General features: G+C 37.9%; 1 protein-coding gene across 1 annotated transcript in view; it reads right to left on the bottom strand.

Moving 5' to 3' along the window:
- Window positions 1-18374, bottom strand: part of LOC126368621 (protein singed) — a 78828-nt gene extending 60454 nt beyond the window's left edge. The window contains exon 1 of the mRNA XM_050012688.1: window positions 18129-18374. The gene's annotated coding sequence lies outside the window, so the exon portion shown is untranslated. The remainder of the gene's footprint in view (window positions 1-18128) is intronic.
- Between the last annotated feature and the right edge of the window lie 720 nt (window positions 18375-19094).

The raw sequence follows: 19094 nt of genomic DNA on the forward strand, positions 1-19094 counted from the left end.
ACAGAGTTCAGTGACAGTATAAATTGAATTTAATTTATGAGTACAGATAAGACATGAATTATAATTGGGTGAAATTTATAAGTTAGCATTAAGTATAATTTTTGTAAGCATTATCATTTTCATCATTTCAGCATTTTCATCTCCCGACTCTCTCGCCCGGGAATATGTACGGTCTACAGCCGCACATTGCACTTTCAGCACTTTTGTCACGTTTTGTAATAATTAGGTCATTACAAGTCAGTCCGCATTTAGCAAGCATTCCGCGTGTACTCATATCACTCTATCATATAGCATTAATTACGTATCAATTATATTACTGTGTACTTACGAATAAAAGGAACTATTTTAGTATCAGTGAGTTATCATTCATCTCTACAATCAACAAGCAGTAAAGTGTGTATGTGGCTAGCGGCCCATACAGGTGCGGATGAGCGGAAACGTCGATGCGTTTAGTTAAGCAACGCGCGTCAATAATTGAATCGTTTGCGTTCATGTATTGGCGAACCTTAGTAATCAATAAAAGGACGCAATTCGAGCTTTGAATAGTTAACGAATTGGGTAATTTCCTAGGTCAAAGATAAATTACAAAAAAAAAGATAACAAAAAAGTTATTTTTTTTTTTCTATTTAACTTATTTATAGATTTTAACAAAGAAAAATGTAATAAAAAGTGCGTCATTTTGTCACATATTTCTATGACGTCACAGGTTGCTTTTTCATACAGATTCCGTAGTAATTTTGTGTTTTGACGTTTAGTAAAAAGTAACTGATTGGACTAGATGGAAACTATCCTATTCAAATCGATTCAGAACATGATTTAAGTTCGGTTTTGCTACATTAACACTTGAAATTGAAACCAGCACTTATTTACGTTTTTGATTATAACCACATCATCATCTCCCGAGCGTTATCCCGTTTCCACAGGGTCCGCTTATCTAACCTGAATATTTGACAGGTCCGGTTTTACAGAAGCGACTGCCTGTCTGACCTCCCAACCCGCGAAGGGAAGACCAGCCCATTACAGGATAGATCACATGCCTCTGAAACGCATTTCTCGGGTATGTGGGTTTCCTCATGATATTTTCCTTCACCTCTATAACCACATGCAAAGTTAAAAATAGGTAGTTTAAAAGCAAATACATTTCCGTCACTCAATAAGCCGTAAAATGAACATTAAACACTAATCAGGAACCAATAAATGTTATGAAAGATCCATTGTAGTGAATCATAATACAATTGGAAGATACTAGTAAGCATCGTCCCTTGAATACACTCTCAAAAGTGACCGATGTTGTCAATCCATTTACAAACCATTACCGGCATTGTGTTGTGACGATAACCGTGTTTATGTTGACTGTTTACCAACTTGAGATGGCACCGGATTGTCTGTTTACTCTTCCTGGGTAAATAACTAACTACTGGCAACACTGCTGTGTGCTAACGTTTTGTCAATCAGTCAGCCATTTAATATTAAGAATGTAGTTTAAAAAAAACAACGCAAGATGTTCGCGCGGGAAAAACAAAACAACAATAAAGTTCTTCGTTCTGAATTCAAATTGTGATTCAAAATCTAATCATTAATGAACATGGAAATTAACATTCGTTTGAATTCGGAAATGCAGTTGAGGGATATTTAAGAAAATAGAAGCGCTGTACTTATTTCAAGACATTACCTAAATTGACCGTGAAAATGAAAGACAACTAGACGACTAGAGGGAAAATTTAATAAGCCGAATGTGGCGAGTGTGATGGTACCGGAAGATGCCTGAGTAAATATTACGTGACCAAATTGAGGATGTTATAGAGAACTGATGAATATGTATGAAGATGACAGTAGATAAAGCGAAAGTGGTGTGTCAGGATCGGCAAATGGTATTCCGTGGTCTATGTCCAGGAAATAAGCGTTAGTATCGATTGCATCTCAAGTTATTCATCTGAGGTAGTCATTATTGTTTGGAATTTGCGATTAAAATATAATTGAAGGGAAGTAAAAGTATAATTACCAACTTGGAATTGTTTCCATTTCGCAATGAAGCTTACTGTTAGTAGAAGCACTTACAATACTTGGGTGGATCTTCTTACACCAGTTTTGTCCGGCCAAGTAGTTGCCATTTGCGGCAAATCTACTATAAGTCACGGCAAAAATAACTTCGTACACCGGTGGTCAATATCACTATCGTTAGCGCAAAAATTTTCAAGAATATTTTGTCTTTTGCAAATATCCAGTTACTTCTTCTTATCGTGTGGGTTGTGAGGTGAATAACCAGCCTCTTCCACCCTGGTGTCAGGGTTATGATTGAGCCGCCAAAGGCCCGTGTCATAGCTCATGTAACGATTACTCACATCAGTAAATAGTAACCGGGACCAACGGCTTGACGTGCCTTCCGAAGCACGGATCATCTTACTTTCGGACAATCAGGTGATCAGCCTGTAATGTCCTAATCAAACTAGGGATCACAAAGTGTATTTTGTGATATGTCTCCACCGGGATTCAAACCCGGGGCCTCCGGATCGTGAGCCAACGCTCAACCACTGGACCACAGAGGCCCTAAATATCCAATTACAACTTAAGTACATAATAACTGGGTAAAAAGACAAAAGATTCTAGGATATTTTTGTGTTTATGGCAATGATTGATACTCCCCACTTTCCTAATTTACCTACTCTTTTAACTAAAGAATATAAGATCCAAAGTCCTATTAGTTTGTTGAACTGCCGATCGCATATTATAATGACAACAGTAGGTACTAATTACAGTCCGCAGAGCGACAGGAAAACATAAACACAGGCATTATACATGGAAGCTGCTATCGCTGGCCCCTGAGTCAGTGCTAACAATAATATGCTATTTATCAACGCAATGCACTTGTGTCAACATAACAATTCAACTGGCCTTACATCATCGTAGACTTCTCTCTCTCTCTATTTAAGAGCTGCGCTCTTGTCGGTGGAGTAACCGCCATTCCTCTCTTCTTCCCGCCAAAACCTTCACCTCCCGATACGACACGACCTGCACCTTCTCTTTTATTTGTCGTTTTATTCATCGTAGACTTAACAATGAAAATGTATAAGAGAGAGTTAAAAAGGACACATCGAAGCAATTCATCCAAAAAAGCAATAATTGTCCTAAATACGCTCTCTCTCTGTTTGATCTCTTGCCCAAAATTATCCCTCAAAATGAAAAAAAAATCTAAAGAGATTTATTGCAATTTTTCAGTACAAAAAAAAGATGTCATAGTACATACATACATACATACATAAACTCACGCCTATTTCCCACCGGGGTAAGCAGAGACTATAGAATTCCATTTGCTTCGATCCTGACACACTTCTCTTGCTTCCTCCACATTCATCAATCGCTTCATACACGCACGCCGGTTCAGAGTAGATCGTATTGAACCTTTTCTAAGGACATCTCCAATTTGGTCATCATAAGTCCTTCTCGGTCTGTCATAGTTACATTATAAAAATAAAAAAATACAGTTCTCAGGTACAATTTAACCCACCTCCTATTAATATGTATAATGTATTATCTTATGTAGATTCCCCTTTAGTAGATTAGTAAATTTTAATATTAAACTTTACTTTTTTTTTCTTATTTATTTTATAATATTATAATAAGTACTATATTTATTAACTCATGTATTTCTGTCTGTTTGTTCCTAGGTAACGCAACCGATTATTTGGCCTATTTATTTTTTCAATACCTAAAATAAAAGTAATGATCCTCTAACACATACTATACATACATCTATAAGGAAAATCATAACTTTTTATTTATTAACGATGTAAAACCTGACCGAAGACATGATAATGAAGCGAATCAACTGTCGGCAAGGAATCGTGTCGTCGTGGTGACCACAACCGCAGAACATGCTCAGTAACATTATATAATCGCACTCGGCGACACGCATACACTTGTGTCTATAGCTGCAGGAAAAAATATGCATTTAAATACCGGAATTTAGAACATGAGGAAAGAATACAACGTGACATAGCACTGCTAGAATACTAACTGCATTAATTAACACTAGGGTAACGGCAAATGATTTGGACATAAGATGTCCAATATCACAGCAGCACAGCAGCACAGTCATGAGCAATATCCTGTACCCACTTTAGAACCTTGTCGCACTATCATATTCAAAAAAAAATTCAAAATTCAAAAATATCTTTATTCAGTAGGTAACATAGTTACACTTTTTTTGACATTTAATGAGACTTTATTTGACATTTAATGAGACTTACGGTTTAATTTGTCAAAAAAAATAATGTGACATGGTTTCAAAGTGTATACATATTAGTACTCGTGACCGTAAGTGCAAGTTATGTTCCTTTTTAACTCATTTGCCTTGATATTATATCGAGGGCTTTGACCAATAGAAGTAGGATGTCTATCTGCGTAGATAGGGAACGATAGAGTCCCTATTATAAACGAAAACAAACAGAACTAGGGCAAATGTCAATATTCAAATTCAAATTCAAAAATATCTTTATTCAGTAGGTAACATAGTTACACTTTGAATCGTCAATTTTTACATAACGAAAGTCTCATCCGCCTAAAACTACTGCAGCTTCTCACAACCTGTATAGCCGGGGAAAAGAAGCTGCAAGAAAAACCTCGGCACAGGGCCCTAGACGTTCTTTTAAAAAAAATAAAAATAAACATAAAATATTGATATACAATTAAGTAATTTAGCTGCCTAATATCAGTTCTCAGACAGTTAATCCCATGCATTCATATCTTCTAAATAATCACTAACTTTATAATAACCTTTTTTGTAAAGTTTTTGTTTAACTACTTTCTTAAAGCAGTTGAAAGGCAAATTCTGAATGTCAATGGGAATCTTATTGTAAAAACGTATACATTGCCCCTTAAAAGATTTAGTAATCTTATGTAATCGACTGACTTGTAAAGCAAGTTTATTTTTATTCCGGGTATTAACAATGTGCCGATCGCTATTTTTTGCAAATAATCCTATATGTTTTTTTACATATATTAAGTTTTCAAAGATATATTGTGATGCCATAGTTAAAATATTAATTTCTTTAAATTTATTTCTAAGTGACATCTTGGGTCCCAATTTGTAAATATGATAGTGGTCATTTGTATAGAAACTTCACCCTTGCGCTCCCTTATTGTTTTCAATTAATAATAACCCTGACACCAGGGTTGATGAGGTTGGTAATTCACCTCACAACCCACACGATAGAAGAAGATTAAAAAAAGTCGAGGGGGTTAAGTACTGAACAGATAGAACACAGGGGTGCTGGATAGGTAGGTACATTCCATTTAAAGACTGTGACTGCAAACGTTTACCTGTCTGATGTTTTGTTGAAAAAATCACATCTGTATATGATTTTCAAAACGAAGCTTTCGAGGTTTGAACTACAAGACAGTATGAAATTAACAGGAAAGAATATAGTTAAACTATCCATAATTTAAAGCCATATAAAAATATATCAGCAACCACGCGTCTTTAAGGCTTATGCTTTGATAAGAAATTCACCGAAGGGATTATAATGCCAGAAACAATAAAGATAGAATCTCAGGATTAATTATAGCAGTCGGGTTTTGCGAGCATTATCCTCATTTATGCAAGTGTGGCTTAGATATATTGACTCATTGTAGTCATGTTTATGTGAAGCTTTTAACAAGAATAGGCTACTTGACAACCTAGTCAAATGAGATACTATTGACGAAACGTCAAAACGAAAGTTTTGTTTGGAGTTTGTATGGAAATACTGCCCTGTGACGCATGACGTCATCAATAAAAGCTGTCAAACGTCGTGATTATTGTTACTTATTTCATAGATCAAATTCGAAAATAAGTCGAAAAGTAAAATGTGCTTGATATTTGATCATTTTGGATTGGCTTCTATTTCTGGGTTAGCGTTTTATAATATTTCCTTGACTCGATCAAATACCCAATTTGAATAGCGAATTAGGAGACAATCTAAGACGATGAAAATTAACTTATTTTTTTTATTCTAATTACAAATTAAATCATTATTAGTATCATGGTTGACTGCTTTTTTCGATGACGTCAGTAGAACAGTATTTCCATACAAATCCATAGAAAATTTTCGTCTTGTTTCGTAAAAAGTATATATTATATTATATCTTATATGACTAGGATGAAAAATAGCCTATTAGATCAAGCGCTTTATTTACGGAGATGTCACAGTAGTTTTAAAGAGCTTGTCTGGACTAGTTTTCACTATTAAACACAGCAGAACGAGATGAACAGCACTCGTACATCCACTTGTGGCGTTTACATGGTCACTACACATGAATACTTATTTAGCTAGACATTCAAATACAGACGTGACTTGCAGTTACCATCAGAAGTGGAATGGCTACAGAAGACAGAAAACTGTTTTAATACATACATAAACTCACGCCCGTAATCCCTAATGGGGTGGGCAGAGCCACAAGTAATCAAAGACAACTTGCAGCCACTGCTAACTGTTTTAATGCTAGGCAAAATTTGAATTGTAATTATTTTTAGTGACAATTATTATTTAATCCTTTTGTCTAAGTACAATGTTAATAAAATATATAACATAGTCTCTGTTATATGTTCAGCTTGTAGATTACGCGTTAATTAGTGTACATTGTGAATTAGATTAAACATCCCCTCCTCGTCAGCTATGCCTTAAGTCTTATGTAACAGGGGGCAAGCCTGTCGCCATTAACCGGGCACAAATCATCAAAACCACATGATATCAATTATCTATGAGTATAAGTGACAGGGGGTCGGATGCTCGTGCGGGTTGTTTCCTGGCGCAAAGGTTGTCCATCGCCATACAACGTGGTAACGCGGCAAGCGTGCTGGGGACCTTTGCGCTCGGATCCACCCGCGGGGGCTTATTTGACTAAATAGATTGTTATTGTCTATTTTATATGTGTATTTTTGTTTTGACTTAATAAATGAACAATTTTAAATATTATCTATGATCCAAACATGAATTCAAACTCATCGAATACACTGATTGAGGGCTGCTTATAACGTCAATGAAATTTTAATTTCTGATCAAGCTCTAAATGAACTGCTTATTTACGCAATGCTCTCTTTATTCGACAAATTAGTCATAATAAAAGATTTTATTGCCGGCTGTGTGATGTGTGGGGCTATTATAATTGTTATGTAAATATACAAAGCTCTGCGGGAGGTATGGTCATTGACCGAGTAGTTTGCAAGTCGATAATAATTAGATCTATCTACTTTTGGGAATTGGCCTCCACTCTTCCACGCCCTGCTTTCTTTTAATTAGTTAGTTGGTAAAAATAAAACGTAGTTTTACCAGTGCAAATGCGCACAGCAGCAGTGCAGTGTGTTATTACTTATTACAAAAGGAAGAGCCGTGGTTGCCCAGTTGGTAGAACGCTTGCCTCTCACTTTGAGGTCGCAGGTTTGAATCCAGCGCGGGCCTAAACCTAGGATTTTCGAGATCGTTTTCCGAATTAGTGTTGCCGCTCGATAGCGCCCTATCGATAGTTTTCGATCGAACTATCGATAGTTTACCAAAAAACGATAGTATCGATAATTAATCGATAGTATCGATACTATCGATAGTATCGATAGCTCTTTTTTGGCAATATATAGTATCGATACTATCGATAGTTAAAAAATGATAAACTCTCGATACTATCGATAGACCTATCGGTTGGGTAGATTGATGATTTTGGCTGTTTACTATCGATAGTAAAACTATCGATTTTTCGGCAGCACTATTCCGAATTCATGTTTGGATCATAAATGATTATCACGTGCTCAGGCAGTCGCTTCTGGACCTGTGCAAATCTGCAGGTTAGGTAAGCGGAAACGGGACAACGCTAGGGACATGGAGGTGTATTGTACACCGGTGTATTGTTATGTATTACAATCCGTTCTTGAAGCTATGAAACACATACATACATAAACTCACGCCCGTATTCCCCGAAGGGGTGGGCAGAACTACAAATAATTAAGAAACTATTTGCAGCCACTTTTGATACATATTCCTAAGGTGGATATAAACCGTATGATGATGGGGGATCAGCCTATCGCTCTATAGATGATCCATCATGTTCGACAGGACGCTGAAGCTATCAAAATATCTACCAAAATATACAATAAATCAGACCGACACACATCGCCGGTAATTCGGGATATCGAGAACACAAGAAGACAAATCGCAACAAACTTATTTTTTTTTTGACGCGGCGCTACTTATCGTAAACCGCAACAGCCCTCTAAAAAAAATTAACCCCTGAAATTATAAGCATTTGAACGAATCCTTAGCTTTTTAATTTCCATCAGCCCCACAGACTAGGTTTAACTACGTTTTCTCGGCGCTCCCTTAAGTTCAAAGGTCTACGTCCGGCCGTCCGTCTGCGTGCAGTAAATCAACCGCATAAATATACAATGCGCGTGGGCAGCACTGGTCCGGTCCGGCGGCGCACGCGCTGACAGAACACTTTCTTTGTATTGTGCTGCTTAATAACATAACATAAATAGGTAAGCTCTCGACCATATGCCAATAGGGTAGTCAGAGGTACATCAATCGTAAGATGATATAAGTATCCACACCTCACCGAGCTTTCTGTTATTGTTATTACCAGAACGAATGCCAATTTAACCCTTGAACTAATTAAAAATAAAGAAAGACGTGAAGGATTCATTTTATTACTGGGTAAAGACAAATTATTAAGTGTAATAATAATTGAGCTAAATGAAAAGCGCAACAGTAAATCGCTACGAAAGTAGGTGCCAGCGCCGCAGATAATGCTCCGGCGCAGAGGAAAGTAACCGTTCTAACTGCGCGATCTCAATACATTGGAATATGAATCACAGCGTACGGTGTATTTCGGCCGCCCGACGGCTTCATCAACGGTCATTATATCGGACTGGCTGCTTTTAAATGACAAATTAGGAAGTAGCTGCAGTCAGGAGAGTTCAAATCGTCGGCTTATAGTGAAACCCCATAAACACCTTTTTGAAAAATCACATTCTAATTTGAAATTAATTGAATTAAATCGAAGTTTTGTTGAAGATAATACCATTGTGACGTGATTTAAAAAAGTGCTCACGTGGTTTTCACTATAAGACGACGAAATTGAGAATATTAATATTGCATTTGGCAGACATGATTTCCAAATAAGCATGCTTTGGAACGTTCATCTTGCATCCAATTTGAGCTCGCATTATAACACCACATAACAATATAATTATAACGGGCAAACTAAGGTCAAGGTGATTACAGAGAAGACTGAACAAGAAACTCATCACAAAAAGTCGAGTAATCGACGCTCACGTGATAAATGCTGCAGGTTTTTGTGGCTCGGTTGTTTTTTTGTGGCTCTAGCGGTCGCGTGGTGCACAATACATAAACACGCGAATATTGGAGCGCCGTTAAGGTCAACAACCTTTGCCTCCTATCAGCACATCTGGCTGGCCGAAAACAAAAAAGGAAAAAACGTCAATTGAAAAACCGGGTGTAAAATTCTCACGTTTAGTCGCCGCGTTCAACTTTGTTTGCTTTCGGACAAGTTTGCTTTCCCATTACTGGTGTACTTATTGGAAGTTTGTTTTACAATTTACAACGGTTGATAGCAGACAGGCCGTGGTTGATTGTACTATTGTCACTGTCTTTCACAATGCTGCTGCTCGTGCACTTTGAAGTAAGAATGTTTGTTGATTGGACCTCAATCTTGCCCGAGTCATTATGATTAACGATTGCATCGGTTGCAACCGATGAGACAACATTTGACTACATATCAAATGTTGTCTCATTCTAACCGACTTTAAAACATACGTAGAAAAGTTTCGTTATAATTAGAAGCCTCAAAACTTCATGACACAAGCTATTAACAGCATAACATTAACGTTTTTCAAATAAAAACTATCTTTCAAAGGTTGTTTACCTCGGCAATTCAACAAAATGTCTAATAAACTTCACACACCTGTTCCCAAAAGGCACAAAAACTGTGAATTAGATTATAACGATGTTTAATGAGCAGAAAGTAGCGTCCGAATCTGGGTAGTTACCAGCAAGGAGTTGTGTGCGCCGGCGCACGACGCGGCCCGGCTCGATGCGCACGACCGGCGCGCGCAAGATCATCTCACGCAAAAACTGGAGGAAGTACCGAGTACCTACTAGATACAATACTTGGAAAAACATAAGTAATAGCTTATAAAAGTGCAATCACTTGTACGTAGCAAAAAGGACTTCGAACATGCAATGGCTGAACCAGGTTTAACAGGATTTAAACTTAAAAGTTTAGTAGTAGACCCTCGTCGGAAAACACATTAGATTAAACTATTCTATCAACCGTTTTCCAACATATTGTAAGAGCACTTAATAATTATGTAGTCTCACATAAACACGTGGAAGAAAAAAATATGCCACTTTTTCTTCTAAAAAAAACCTAATCTTAAGATTAACCTACCGAGGCGTGAATTTTAAAATGAAGAAATTAAAGTTTCGTATTAATTTAACTGTAGAACTAGAATCACGAACAGTATCTCAATAAACCCCTGAAGAGACAATGGAGAGATGCGGAGATAGCACGAATTCGTGCCATGACCGTGAGAACGAGGCACGAAGATAAGCCAGAGGGCTGTCAAAACAATATGCGATTAAAATACCAGCGATCATATGCATCAGTTCACAGGCTCACACGAACAAAGTTGACTAATTAGGTCCTACCTACCTTGTATATTACTTATATACCTACCTACCGTCATTCACGCAAGCTTTTGCGAGGTCTTTAACAGCAGAGCAATATCCGATAAGCCCAAAGAAACACCGGATCCAAATATCTTCAATCTGTCAATCATTATTAGATAAGAAAACGGAACGTGATTATTTGTATTACATTCTATTTTGAAAGACCAAGATAAGATTCACTCAAAAAAGTAAAAAGAAAAGCACCCTAACACTTTCCAAATTATCGAAGACGGCCCGTCCTAAACAAACAACTCATTATGTCGTGCTTCTGCGTCGGAGTGCGGTAAAAGTGGTGATTATCAATAAAATGAAGCAACCGGCGCGCGCGCAGCAATCTCGTTCGTTAACTCGCGCTTAACTCGTCAAATTAATTTATTCCTAACTAGGGGCCGGAGACGCGAGAGTTGTGAAAATATGTTGTTTGGATGTGACTTGACTTGAAGCAAAATTTTGAATCTCAAATTTAATTACAGATGTTTTTAGCTGCTCAATCGTGAATGGTATCATGACTTTACAGTTATCTGTGTGTTTCAAAGTTGTTGTTGATGCCGCGGCATGATAAGGAGCTATAAAACATCTGTAAGTAATTAGATATGAGATTCATAATTTTTAAAACCAAGGGACGGGAACTATGTTTGGAATCTTCGAAATAGCGACAACAAAATATGATTATATAGAAACTGCATGAATACATTACGTCCATGCAATTTCCCTTCGTATTTTATCTCCGTTTGTAAACAATTAATTACCTTTAAACTTCATCTAATCTGGTTACAAACACAATTATTTCGATTTAAATGCCGCATCTAAACTAAGTTACTCGTAAACTAGCTATGTTATCTGTGCAAGCGCATGTCTTCCATTCCGGGTGCATCTATTTTGGTCCGTAGATAATCACGGGTGAACACGTCGTGTCGATACGTGTCGTCTTGTTTCTACGCGTGTTGGTAAGGAATGTTGAGATAGGTCGGCGATAAAACTTTTTGTTGTCTATTTGCATCGTTAGGTATTCATTTTACGTTGCTAATAGAGACAAGATTTATATCAGTTACAGCTTTGCTTTTTAAAGGTGTGTGTCCGTAAGTTAAAGATACAACACAATTATTAAAATTAGTCAGAAATTCTTTATTATTTCAAAGAGTCAAAATGAAAGCAAAAATGTGCCAAAATTAGCTTAACGGTCCCACATGTTGGTCTGCTGAATCAAGCGATGAACAAGGAGAAATAAATCTAACTGGTGATAAAAATACTCCAGTCACAGCTGCACGCCCTTAATGCAATTCAAAAAGAAGTATAAAAAATAAAAGAGTCAACGCCCCCGCCCGCGCCATGGCCGTCGACGCATGCGCCCATGACCTTGACACTGTCGTCGACGGACGAATGCGGACTGATTCCATATTTGAACTTCGAGACACGATTGGTGAAATTAAACTAACGAAGGCTGTGAAAACATTTTTTCAGTTAAATTTAGTTCAGTGGGTACCTACATTAAGCACCGTTTATTTTATTTATTGATAGGTAATTAAAAATAAATTACATTTTCATTTATGCTTGCACTGGTTTGAATATTAAACGACTTTACGTTTGCATTATTTATCAATAATTAGTCAACTTTCACTTCATTAAGTGACAATATTGCTCCTTCGACTTTTAGAACAGTTATAAAAACGAGATTAAAAAATATGAGAACAGCTGGTGTTCTGTTGCCGATGTGGTAAACAGGTTTAAAGTTGTTATTGGACTTATTAATCAAAATACATTATTGCTATACTTAAAATCAGAAATGAGCAGGCGTTAAAAATTAAAACATAATTCATTTTCTTTTAAATATTCTGATTTATTTTTACTGCTTACCTTAATCACAGAAACTCTAGAAAGGTGAGAGGCATTTTCTGAATCAACCAAAAAAATTTTCAATCCGCGTTCATTCGGACCAGAGGTATTATCGTGTAACTCATTACTAAAATTGACAACTGTTGTCAACTTATTGTAATTTTAGCCAATCACATGATAGAAGTTCTCTCTGTCAAGATGGAAACTAAGTTACAACCTCGTGACTATTTAGTCTTTTTTTAGAATCGTCTGTCTGGTTAGTTTTTGAACCAGAGCATCCACCAGGCCAGGCCATCAACTAAGAATGCAGCTATTTTTACCACAATATCGATTTAGTTCTCCAAATTGTTTAAGTTTTTATCGCACGCATTAACCGTTCGAAGTTAAGCTTTGAATCGATTGAAAGAGCCCCCGTTATTGATATTTTATCTTGTTTCGTCCATCTGTTCGTCGGAGGCTCATATGAAGCATCGGTCCATATCACAATGGAACCCGTTCATGTTGTATAAGGAGACATGTTGATCTGAGATAAGGGCAATACGAGTGTTGTGTGCTGCTCGTCCCTCTCCGACAGTTTGTAAGCAACCTTTAAAATGTCTTTCAATGTGTTTTTGGGAGCTGTTTTCTTTTTACAATAAGAAAGATTAGATTTATTTTCTTTCCCTGGTGGTATTTTGACCTTGTCGTGCTTTTGCCTGTTTCCATTATTATAGTTTAGAATCTCTCTGAGTACCTTTATGTTGTCTGACTACAAATGCATAATGAAAAGTTCACATTCGTTAAAAATACAAGCCACAGGGTAAAACAGTGCAAACGTTTACTCGCAAGTCTTGCTCGGTATTCCAAAAGAAAAACTCCACAATAATCCTGCGGCGCGATCTAAAATTAGCTCGTAGAGGACCAATCACTGTCCTCAGTTCTACTCTCGCGCACAAAGATTAGCGTAAAAGGCTTTCCATGTTAATCGACTCTCATCGCTAGATAAAGGTCGAGTTTCAAAAAAATATATTTATACAAATATTCGCAGGTGTTTTGTAAGTTAATGGCAGCTTTTATGACCGGTGTGGAAGTGCTGGGTGTGATTGACGTGTTTTCAATGGTAATTAGTTACAAATGGCTTCTATATCGGACACAATCGAGCTGTAATGTATGCGGCGCGCGTCGCCGGGACGCGTCATGACATGCCCCCCCTCTGCACTTGTGTAAATACTGAACACTCAACACTAATGTCTGGCTGTACTCAGTCGCGACTCGCTTCACATTCTCTCTCTTTATTTACTGTAGTTATGATAGTAAGTGGGTAAGTGTTGGTTCGAAATTTTGTGCTGTTAGCCTTTAACAGCAAATTGAAGTGACTGCGCGATAAAATATTCTGCAATAACGGCTTGGAGTAAAACTCCGTATTATAATTCATTCAGAATGCCTGTAAGAGCAGAGCATGTACCGTTGATTATGAAGACAGTTGTATATCTGAAGTTTATATTTCATTATAAGACTGAAGAATCATTCAAGTTGAGGCAGTTACGATCAGATCATTCAATGACACAAGACTACGATCCATTTAGGCGCATTAAACAAATGAGACGGCGAAGGGACCCAGCCCATCGGTCTAATAGAGCTGCAACAATGGACGGATGTGTGTACGCCTCCTGCATTGTCTCAGTTATTGCTTATTCATTCGAGTCTTCGAGTCCGAATCGTATGGAGAAATCATTTTCTCTGAATATAACACAGCACAGCTTTCATTAGCATTGTGTGAATGTAATGTCTCTATACAGCCGATGATAGGCCGCTTTGTGGCGACGATAAATGATGCCGATCGAATTGTCGTTTTCTTATTTCAATGTTCAATGGTTCGGCGGTAAAAAACTTCGACGTTGTTACTTGGATATTTTATGGTCATCAACATTCAGTTAACAGTATAATGTAACTTTTATTACAGTTACATTTTAATTTAGTTTTCAATAGCCAGCTTCAATATTCATGCGCTCATTTTGAGGTTGAAAATATCAAATTCCAGCGTCCATCATGATAAGGAAAAGTTACAAAAGCTGAAAAATATGGCAGATAGCGCACGAAAGGCTCTCGAAAACGCTAATAAGCCACGTAATAGATGCACTCGAACGATGAAATTCGACGATAGGCTATCTACAGCGATAACGATCTGATATGTCCATCACACGTCGCGGGACGAAGAGGAATGACCAATATACAAAGAAATACTTCAGATATCTACTCAATATTTCACCCTTTTCAAAATCATATTGACCGCAACATCACGGATCACCGAATCGGAAATAGGTTAATAAAAGTCAAACCTCAAAATAAATGGGAAAAAGTAACATATCTGGGACTGGTCATAGAAACGATTCATGTCATAGAAACCATTTTAAAAATGCGACGTGGTGTCGAGCGCGGGTGGCGAAGCGTTCGCGTTCCGGTGTCCGCGCCACAGCATAATTGAAGCGCACTTAATTACTGAAATGTTACATATCTGAGGCATTCTGAGTCCCGCAGCTAAATCGGCTCATTTTTATGAAGCAGATAAGATCGTACGCCGTTGGAAAGTCGGCTGCCATCTACGTTGGCGTGTCTGCCAGCGCGCAGATTTGGGAAAGTAAAGCGATGATGTTCTCGAATGCATTCTTGTAATACCAACTTCCGTTTAACCGAGCCTTTCACCTTGTGATAATTAGATTATTGTACCGAATTTAATGGTGACCCGCGCGGCTCTTCTCACCTTCTCAAATGAACTCATTTTCATCGTTGCGTGTCAGATTAACTTGTTGTTTCTGTTTAGTCAGCGGATATTTCTTTTTATTGGCTGTTTATGTTAATTTCCTTAAAAATATTTCTTTCTCTGAATACTAAACATTTAATGATTATGAAAATAGTTGTTACAATTATTCTGGCGCGTCTTTCTCTTGGTTGCTGAGCAATTTCATAGCACTTACAAAGCTATCTTAATTACTGATTTCATTGATTAGCGATTTGCTTGTTGATGAGTTGCATGAGTGCTGTTAATCGCACGCGACGCTGTATGAAGTGTGGACATGCCTGCGCCTCGCCTGACGACCGCTCGTCGCGAGGCGGGAGGGACCGCCCCGCTCTGATTGTGCGCGCGCATCTCGCCGTGATTTAATTTCGTGTTGCGCTGGTTAATTTTAATTTATCTAATAAGGTAACATGTTCCACCGGCGGAGCGTTCAGCGTTCAACGTAGCGCGGGCAACTGGACCACTTTCCTGAGATTTATGATGCCTATCCACTGTATTCTCTCGCGTACACTCTACGAACAAATTGTGGAACAACTCGATTTTACGGATACTTAATCTTTCACAGTAAATCCAGTTAAAACCGCTAACTAACTACATAAAACCTCTTATCTTGAGATGTGTGCCACTTGACTGTAACTGTGTGTACCCGTCATTGGAAATGGTCTACCTATATCGTTGGTCGATATCGTCGTAACTGTCTTCATAGCCATATTCAATATTTGCGCTTAATGGCCATTCTGCTGTAAAAGCAAGCTCAGGCATAAGGTATTGTTACATCAGAGTCGAAGAGAAAACGAATAGTTACAACTATTCCGTTAAATGATCCGCAAAATTCCTCTTTAAAATGTGATTTAGCAAACGCGCGTCTTCACCACGCATAACTTAAAAACGAAAGTATGGAAATACACCGCGCCCGCTGAGACAGCCTCCAACATAAATAATGCATGCCATTCATTATACATTAATCTCCTCTGTTATTAGACTCATTAATTCAATTTAATCACTAATTGCCACTTTCACGGTGAATGTGTCTAATCTAGATGTATTGGAGTGATGGCTGAGGTTCACGGCGGCGGGAACGCATCTCTGCAAGTTTATATGCACATCGCAAAACATTTTATGAGTGGAGAAAACTGCAATTTGCCTGCTCGTGCCAATCGTCTACAAAGTTAATTTGATGATCGTTTTATTAGCTATTCGGGTGTTGCATTGCTCATGAAGTCTACAACGAACGTCAAGTGAGCAGCAAGTTGCTGTTTGGCTTCCTCGACTCTGCCCACCAAAAAAATTAAAAATTTAAATTTTAAAGATTTATTTCAAAAATGTAGGTGTGTACATCGGTACCGTCCGCCAAACTGCACAGCAGTTTGTTGGCAGATAGGTCACTCCATTTTTCTTTTTTCCACATTTTATTCTAATAGTTATATTACTTTAACATTAGGTAGGTTCAGAAGTAGATGCTAAGTTTACGATTACGTTAACAATTCGGGTTCAATATTTTAATCCAAAATTGCTGATACCAGTTCATTCAAGTAAAAAGCTTTACATTTTTGTCTAAAAACAACTTTAGAAAAGTTTCCAGTTACTACGGTCGAAGGTAATCCGTTATATACAGATGGTACTAAATATTTACTGGTTCTCTGTCCGTAATAATTATTCGTCTTAGGAACAAACATCCGCACATCGCGCCTGTTCGACTGCGATTGGGGCCTAGGATTTTTAAAATTATCGCTATCATATAGTTCCATAGCAATCGACAGCAATACTTTCTCACGGACCGGGAGCAGTTTACATTCTAAAAAAAGTTTATCATAGTTCGATCGACAGGCATTCTTAGTACTTTTATCTACTAAAATTTTCATAAATCTAATATATATAACCAGTAAGGCTATGGGGCGTAAGTCTGGCATCGACTCTTAAATGAAACTAGGTAGGCTATGGAAATTAACGGACAGGTAAACATGGATAATTTTAAAAAATAGACATATAAATTTGTAGGTAGGTAATTTTGTTTTTCATATATAGGCAGGTACCTATAGGCTATTGTGGTAGATTTTATTATCAGTGCCAACTACTGTGACTTACGTTTACTACCTATCACCCAGACAAAGTTGGTAAAGTTGGCAATTTCCTTAAACTTGTCAATGTCAGGATGCATTGCTTCACTTTTACCGTCGTGGTCTCCTAAAATCGTGGTGCATGTAGGTAGGTAGGTATTTGAAGTCTCTCGGGTTATCTTGTGCATTGTAGGCAGCACCTACTGTGGTGTTACCGAATGCCATATTATACAATATAGACAAACACTTCCTGCAGCGGTTGATTAATTGATATATAGGTATATTAAGCTTCTTCCTTCCCGGTAGGTAGCCGATCTATGTGATCTATGTTATTACACCGTTCTACCTTATTCCCTCGCTTTTCCGGGGTGAATGTTAAAATCCTAGCAAAACAAACGGAAACTTTTTCGCGTGTTCATTTAAAATGTTAATTGTACAAGCCTATACTTGGAACAGCGATCCCTCCCTGCTTCCAAGTAGAAAAACATTATCGTTGGTGCACGGCTGTGCATACTGAGTTTATAAATAATTCATATCATAACAAAACCGACGCTAGTTCAAGATCACCGGTAAGTGAAACGACAAATAGACGGCGGCGCGGGCACGAGAGAGCGAGGGTGCGCCGGGCCCGGCGGCGCGGCCCGCGCGGCGCTCGCCGGAGCCGGGCCAATCGATTGCGGAGCCCCGCCGCCGCCCCGGCCATCCACCCGCGCCGGCACCACTCCGCAATATCCCATAAAAACTCACCTTTTCACACTTCAGCAAGCTCACAACACCAAAGAAATGCAGCAGATCGCGAGATCAACACAGTTGCACTACAAAAACCTAATCGGTTTTGCAAATTGCACAAACATCAATTAACTCGACACTGATTTTTAAATATGAGTCTCTAAAGTTATCCTAATTTGCGAATACCGGCTTATTGGAGACCGGCGCTGTTGTATTTTGATATCGCTCAAACGACAACGTCACCCCCACGATGGTTCGCGGCGGACTGAGTGAAATGAAGATGGCGCCGGGCCAGCGCCGGTGCGGACGCGAGTGAATGCAGCTGCGAAAGCCTCGATAACAATACACCAATAGGAATCCAGTGCGCTTTAGAACGACCAATGAGCGCCAAAAGCTTTCCCTGCTTACATTGCGCGTGAAAGTTCAAAAAGTTCGTAAAATTTTCTGTGGTGCTTTACTTAGTGAATGTAGTTCTGATAATTATGATTTAATGTTGCACAGAGCGTTAATTTAATCGATTAATTGAAAGTTATACCGTTCATTCTGGCATGGCAATAACTGTGAACTTAAATGGTTGAAAATACGTATGCCTGGTAAATATTAAATACATAAATTAAGTAGCCAGCCACTTAGGTATCGAAGTTAAGTTTTTTTATCAACACAACTATAAATAAATTATTTTTATTTTAGTTTTTATAATAAGATGTAAGTGAATTACAAAATGAATTACGCTTTTGCGGTGTGTGCTTTCGCGTATATTGAAAATGTCTTCGAAAGTTTTGCGGTAACCGATGAAGCTTAGAAAATAAAATATACTTACAACCGCATGTATCGGTTCTTCATAAAAAAGTTCATTCATTTTATTTGTATTAAAATTAGTCCTTATCAATATTCAAACAATAGTGCCCATTACGCGTGACAGGAACCTACATGCAAATACCAAAACAGTTGTAATATGTAGTCAATAATACATATTTATATTAC

This window comes from Pectinophora gossypiella, chromosome 8 (assembly GCF_024362695.1).
Source record: "Pectinophora gossypiella chromosome 8, ilPecGoss1.1, whole genome shotgun sequence".
Classification (NCBI taxonomy): domain Eukaryota; kingdom Metazoa; phylum Arthropoda; class Insecta; order Lepidoptera; family Gelechiidae; genus Pectinophora; species Pectinophora gossypiella.